Source organism: Lynx rufus, unplaced genomic scaffold (genome assembly GCF_022079265.1).
Source record: "Lynx rufus isolate CCGP_SWC_20201006 ecotype Redwood Valley unplaced genomic scaffold, mLynRuf1.p SCAF_3, whole genome shotgun sequence".
NCBI classification, from domain to species: Eukaryota; Metazoa; Chordata; class Mammalia; order Carnivora; family Felidae; genus Lynx; species Lynx rufus.
This window is the reverse complement of record NW_025814845.1, coordinates 96464930-96472811: the sequence shown is the minus strand read 5'-3', so window position 1 is coordinate 96472811 and position 7882 is coordinate 96464930. Positions and strand designations below refer to the sequence as shown.

Sequence of the window (7882 nt, the reverse complement as noted above, 5' to 3'; positions counted from 1 at the left end):
TTGATTTTCTTTGTGTTGAAAGCAAAGTGTTTTATGCCTGTTTGGATTCATCTTTCTAGTTCATTTATTGTTGATGGAGAACACTAAGTATCAACTATAATTTTCTTACAGCACAGATATTCTGTTATCAGTGGCAGTTCTGAGGTTATCAGAGGAAAAAAAATGTGTGTAGAACCATTAATATGCCTAAGGGATATTCATGTATGGGTTTTAGAAAGCTTGCTTTGATAACTAAATAGTTTTATTTTGTATATGATTATTAATTAAAATTTTATTTTATTTTTTGAGAAAAAAATTTCCTTTAATGCAGTAATTGACCTATTTTGACCACATGCCAGTTCTCTAGTTAGGAGGAGGTGAGAAACCTAATAGTCCCATTTTATTTTATCTATAAACAAAGGAATAAAGTCCCCAAAGGACATTGGGTACTAAAAGAGAAAAGAATAATTTTTGGTCTGTTTTATTGAATAACTCCATTAATGACGTGTTTCATATGCAGCTAGAATTTCAGTTTCAAAGAACCAAGAAGTAAGAATTAACAGAAAGGATGGGGATCTTTAGCTAGGTTCCAAAAACACTGAGCAAAGTCAGAGTTCACTCATTTTAGTGATCTCTCTTAAGAGTATAAAGAAACCACAGTATTTACACAGCAAGATTGCAACTTTGTGTTTCTATCATATTGATAGAATATAACTGATATTTTGTAATGTTAATTAGATAATGAATAAAGTAACAATTGGTCCACAATATTCAAAAGACTTTATTCTACATTGAAAAATATGGTCATGTATTTCATTTGTCATTGGGTAAAGAAAATCCATACTGCTTTTGTGTAAATTTAACTTCTCTAAAAACATAGTCACAAATAAGCAACTATGGCATTTGTATTATTGGAAGTATTAACTTTCATTTAAAACAAATACTTTTTGAGAAAAAGTTAGGGTTTTAATTTCCTCTGTTTTCAATGTTTTGTAGGAGTATTTCGAACTCAGGGGCAATCAATATGTATGTTGAAGGCGAAAGTGGGACAACAATAGGGAAAAAATTGTCCTTTTCTATTTTATTACAGTAGAAACATAGCAATAATCTTGAGTGTTAATTTTACTGGGCTAATCCTTTATTGATTTGCTTGTCAAATTAGCTCTATAAATAGTATATTGATAAATGAACGATAATTAAATTAATAAATGCATAAAATAAAACCCAAAATAATACCCAAACTATCACAGGGATCATTTTCTGTTAATGACTAACTTCCTTCAGGCTCTCTGCTCTAATGCTATCTTCTTAGAGGGATGTGGTAGACATGAACATACGCTGCTGAGCTTTTGTGACCTTGAAGCATAACTGATGCCCCCAACCAGTTCCACTATCATGTTGAACCAAAGCTATGATTCCTAAGGGCTGCTCTGAACCAATAACTGACTGTAATGGGAGTAACTAATGATAGCCCATTCCTTGAAAATGAGAAACTCTCTAAACAGGCGACTCTGGCTTGAAAACTGTCTTGTCGCAATTTGTTTAAAACTGCAGTGAAGTCTGAGATTCCACATACTCTGTTTTCTTCCTCTCTGTTATAAGGTGGCCTGAGATCTCACGCTACCATCTCTGGCTCTGCTCCTTCATCCTTCATGGACATTTTCCTCAATAAAGCTTTTGCTCATCTGACCCATCTTGGTGTCTGCTTTTGAAGAACCCAAACTATCACAGAGCATCCCCTGGTCATTTTCTGTAAAATATTACCCCATCATTTTCCAGTTTCTTTAGCCCAGCTTCTTCTTCTTCTTCTTTTTTTAATATAATTTAGTGTCAAATTGGCTTACATACAGCACCCAGTGCTCATCCCAGTAAGTGTCCTCTTCAATTCCCATCACCCATTTTCCCCTCTCCCCCACCTCTCCCACCCACCCTCAGTTTGTTCTCTGTATTTAAGAGTCTCTTGTGGTTGCCTCCCTCCCTCTCTGTTTGGAACTATTTTTCCCCCTCCCTTCCCCCATGGACTTCTGTTAAGTTTCTCAAGATCCACATATGAGTGAATACATATGATATCTGTCCTCTGACTGAAGGACACTCAGGATAATACCTTCCAGTTCCATTCACGTTGCTGCAAATAGTCAGCTTCTTTTTTTAAATTAACACCTATTATCTTGTATCTGTTTATTTTCTCTCTCCCTCAATAGAATGTAAGATCCTTGAAGGTGGAGAATTTATTTCTTTAGTTCCTGTAATGCAGCATCCGTACTAGTGCCTTTTGTGTGGTTGGCTCCAAATATCTGTTGAATGAATAAATGCAGGAAGAAAGAGCCTAACACAGGTGTGGATTCTGCCTATAGTGAAATTTAGTAATAACAGCATTAGTTTCTGTGTTGCTAAATACCCCTGTCGATAAATAACTGAGAGCATTTTAAGCATGTTGTAAGAATCTTTTGGTTATCCATCTGATAATGATTGAAATAAGAATTTCAAACTTTTAGTTATTAAATTATTTTTTAAACTCTTCAGCATTGCTAGAAGCAGCCTATACACAAACGAGCCCTCGTAGTTTGGGTCCCCATTAAAATGGTATAAATAGTAATCACTGAACCCCTTCAGCCTTTCCTTTTTTTAAAATATCACCGATAAATTACTTCTTTAGTTTTTTAAGTTGAATTGTAATTAACATATGGTGTTATATTAGTTTCAGGTGTATGATATGATTCAACAATTCTATACATTTCTTGGTGCTCATCACAATGAGTGTACATTTAATCCACTTTATCTGTTTCATCCATCCCTCCACCCATCTCCTCTCTGTCATCAGTTTGTTCCCTGTATTTGTGTATTTTTTTGTTCCCCTTTTTTGTCTTTATTTGTTTTGTGTCTTACATTCCACATATGAATGAAATCATATGGTATTTGTCTTTTTTTGACTGACTGATTTAATTTAGCATCATACCCTCCAGGTCCATCCATGTTGTTGCAAATGGCAAGATTTCATTACTTTTTTTTAATTTTTTTTAACATTTATTTATTTTTGAGACAGAGAGAGAGAGAGAGAGAGAGAGAGAAAGAAAGCATGAAGAGGGGAAGGTCAGAGAGAGAGAGGGAGACACAGAATCCGAAGCAGGCTCCAGGCTCTGAGCTGTCAGCACAGAGCCCGGCGAGGGGCTCGAACCCACGGACCGCGAGATCATGACCTGAGCCGAAGTCAGATGCTCAACCGACTGAGCCACCCAGGCGCCCCAAGATTTCATTACTTTTAATGGCTGAGTAATATTTCATTATATATATAGTAATATAACATATTTCATTATATATAATGTATAATAATATATAAGACATATATCTATATAAACTTCTTAATACATTCATCTATCAATAGACACCTAGGTTGCTTTCATAGCCTAGCTATTATAAATAGTGCTGCAATGAACACCAGCAGCATACATCTTTTCAAATTACTATTTTCATTTTTTTGTGGGTAAATATCTAGTAGTGGAATTACTGGATCATATGGTAGTTCTATTTTCAATTTTTTGAGGAACCTCCATACTGTTTCCACATTGGATGCACCACTTTGCATTCGAACCAACAGTACGCGAGGGTTCTTTTTTCTCCATTCCTCGCCAAGACTCATTCCTTGTCTTTTTGATTTTAGCCATTCAAACAGGTGTGGGGTGATATCTCATTGTGGTTTTGATGTACATTTCCCTAATGATTAGTGATGTTGAACATCTTTTCATGTGTCTGTCATCTTTAGTCTCCTTTGGCAAGATCTTTAATCAGGTCCTCTGCCCATTTTTTATTGGATTATGTGTTTTTGTTTGTTTGTTTTTTGTTTTTTGCTTTTTTTTTGGTATTGGTCTATGTAAGTTCTTTACATATTTTGGATATCAACCTATTATCAGATAGGTTATTTGAAAATATCTTCTCCCATTCAGTAGGTTGCCTTTTTGATTTGTTTATAGTTTTCTTCACAGTGCAAGGAAGAGCTTACTTTAAAACACATGTTATTCCAAGTGACCACAACGATAAACTAAGCTAATGTCTATCATTATATGCTATAGAATACATCCCTTCTCTCATGTTAATTATTATTACTATTAATTGTTATTATTTGCTGATTTCAACTCAGTCAGGTGAGATGACTAATTACCTCTGAAGTCAATTACTATATTGATCTTTCTCCTTACTCTAAGTAAATAGACTGCATTTCCACGGGTTTAAGTAGGAAGTGTTTATAAAGAAATATTAATAAGCTCGCAGCAACAACTCTAAGACCACACCGTAGAACTTGGTGGTTAACTAATACTGCTGATCCTAATGCTTCAGTGTCATTTTGAAAGGGCTATCATAATTATTTATTATTTTATTTTTAGCTTTTAAATCATTTTATGACTCAAAATAAGCTTCATTTTATTACTTAGTTTTCTAACTGTGTTCTGTGCCTTTAACAGTTTCAGGATTTTCTGCTCCTCGATACAGAAAGCACACTTGATCCAGTCAGGGACACATGTAGCACATATGGAACCACCATAGGCGCTCTGACATGTTTTTTTCATTTTAGACAGCCTCATAAGAACTTTAGTTCTTATAGCATGGACCCTTTGAAGTCAGCCTGAAAACATGTCACATGCAGATTTTGGTACTTTCGCAAACCTCTGGGTATAAAAGTAAACAATTCTATTAGCAGGGGTTTGCAATAGCCTAGTTTTGCTAGAGGCTGTATTGTAGGATAGCTTATGACAGTATGTGAAACACTGGACCATTCAGAATACCTCTAGACATATCCCTGGAAAAGCAAAGGCCACCATTACCATAAACTCACTGCCTTCGCTCCTGTGTGCTTCGACAATTTTGGTGTCCCGTTATTCCTGGCTTGTTTCCTGATGTGACTTCCTTATGAATCACAGTCTCATGCAGCTGTATCAAACTGGCAGAGCCTGTCACATGTCCACAAGCTAGCGGAAGAGGTGATTAGAAATATAGAGTTTCAATTTGGGAAAACGAGATATACAATGAAGGGGCAATGGAAACACATATTGAATGCTTGATAGCTTTTAAATAGTTGTTAGTGAGAGATTTGCACTAAGATTAATATCTAATTCATAATGATACAACAGCAAAAAATTATAAAGAGCTTACTTTGTACATTTTTTTCCTGAGTCCTGAATTTTTTTTTCTTAAAGTTCATTTATTTACTTTGAGAGAGACATAGAGTGCGAGCGGGGAAGGGGCAGAGAGAGAGGGAAAATCTCAAGAAGACTCTGCACTGTCAGTGCAGAACCCCAGGGAGGAACTCATGAGACTGTGAGATCATGACAGATCAACTCAAGAGTCAAACACTCAACTGACTGAGCCACCAGGTGCCCTGCATTCTGGATATTAATTCATTTTATCATTATATCTCCCCTGTGTGATTGATACTATTATTTATCCTATTTTATGGATGAGGAAACTGAAGCACTGAGATGTTAAAATCATGCCCAAGGTCACAGTGATTGCATATAATGAGATTTAGATGCAGGTAGTGTTTCAGGAGTCCAAATTCTTACTCTTAATCAATATACACATGATCTTTCACATATAAACAATGTCAGCAAATCAATATGGAATAGGAAAAAGAAAAATGAGTAGAATATATGAATAGGAAAATCACAGAAGATAAAGTAATGGTTAATAAAATTGGATTATTAGCACTGTAGAGAAAACTATGATATAGTTATTTATATTCTTTGGGCCCAATATTCAAAAATTACCTAAATGAATTACATTTATCTTAAAGAACTTCCCTATATATCATTTGCTCAAAGTTCATTCACTGATTCTTTAAATACATAGCTCATATCCCTTTCAAGCTTCCCCATACTACCGACTATCAGAATAGTTACAGTCCTTAGTTGTAATTGTTTAGTTTTTAGGTGTTAGCATCATGAGAATATGTGCCTTGTTTGGCATACCCTCAGTAGTGTTCTTAGAATTTTTCAGAGTAGTCACTTGATAAAAATTGTTAAATATTGTTAAATGTAATAAAATGTCTTCTATTGACTCTTAAGAATTATTTAAAAAATGCTAGGCATCCTTTCTCTTTAGAAATTTCTAATACATGCTTTAAAAAAGTAAAATAACATACTTTCTCCATAATAGAACATGTTCTAATCTCCTTAGAGTTTTACTCCTGTAACATACATTAGCATATTTATTAAACCAACAGAGATTGAAGTCCTTTCAAAGGAGGTAGAGAAAACAGTACAAATTGTAATGATTTCTAATCAAAGCAGAAGATAATGAAATCTTGCCAGATGGAAATTCATCCACTTAGTAGATTAAAATAACAAGATGAAAATGAAAAAAAAAAGAAAAAGGGAAAATATTCAAAGGGCTCTGAATTTCATATAGAAAAAAAGCTATTATTGGAAGATTAAATATATCTTTAAAATAAAAGTGATTTAAAATCAGTCTCAATTAGGTTAAGTTGCACTTGATGTGATTTCCTTTCTACAAAACTTCGTGTATTAACTTCATTATTTGATTTGACTATTGTGTGCTTTGCATATGAATATATTCATGTATTAAGCTGTCTGAATTAATTTAAATATGATATAACGTGGTTAACACTAATAATCTGTTTTGACAAATTGAAAGGAAAAAGTACCTTAAAAATTGAAGACAAAGTATATAAAAATTTTTACATCCTCAAGAAATATGTTTCATTGGCTAAAAGAGTATATTAAAATTGCACAGGTGAAATAATTCTTATAGGAAGTTTCATTGTAATGTGTATGAAATAAGGAAGAGTGAGAATTTAGGACCAAAAAACAATGGCCACAGTATTGTAGATTACATTGAGAATATGCTTTTAATTTTAGAACTATCTGCCAATCTTAGAATCTACTTGCTTTTGAGAGGAATTTGTATATATTGAGTGTGAATTTTTCCGGAACCATCTGATAAACAAGACCAACAGCTCCAGCAAATACTACTGGAAATGTTGATATTGAAATATGTATGAATATAATTGCAGGGAGTCTGTGTCTTTATGCTGAAGCCCAAAATGAAACTCATTATTTCCCACCTGTAGACTGGACAGGGCTTCCTCCCACAGACCCTCTCCTCCAAGCAAGTAGACCTAGATATGGTGCTCTTTTGGCAGCTTCTCTCAAGAAAAGGGGAAGAGTAGGGGTGCCTGAGTGGCTTAGTCATTAGCATCCAACTTTGGCTCAGGTCATGATCTCATGCTTTGAGCCTCAAACCTCCCACTGGGCTCTCTGCTCTCAGATCAGAGCCTGCTTTGGATCCTCTGTCTCCCTTTTTCTCTGCCCCTCCCCAGCTCACTCTCACCTCCCCCCCCAAAAAAAAAATAATAAACACACACACACAAACAATAAAAACAAAAAAAGAAAGCTGGAAAGTAAAATGGGGAAGATATCCTTATCTCAGGAATTCCTTTCCCAGATATTCTGATTCTGCCATTCTCTCCTCTCCACTTTCAATCTAAATGGAAGAGAATGTTAGTATACAGCAAGATCCAGAGTAGCATGTTATGAGGTTAAGTTGCAAAGTGCTATTGCACAACAGTATGGATCTGGCATTTTTGTACAACAGTAATGAAGGCCTGTGAAGTTAGCACAGAACACCTGAGAAATGGCATGTACTCATGAGAAAGAGGTTTGGAATCCAAGGTGGAGCCTGAAACAATTGAACAGAGTGAATTAGCTGATTCATTAATGTATTTATTTGATACAATACAGATTCTGTTAAAGCCCCATATTGTAGAGAAGGATAATCTATCAACACAGGAAGCCTGGAAGAAGAAATGAAAAAAATAATCACACTAACAAAAGAGACCTGGGGGCAGGGAAGAAAACATCATGAGTGCTTCCTACTCCTAGTTTTTTTCATA

General features: G+C 34.9%; 1 pseudogene; it reads right to left on the bottom strand.

The window, feature by feature from the left end:
* Positions 1-4361: 4361 nt before the first annotated feature.
* Positions 4362-4748, bottom strand: LOC124521130 (60S ribosomal protein L34-like; annotated as a pseudogene).
* Between the last annotated feature and the right edge of the window lie 3134 nt (positions 4749-7882).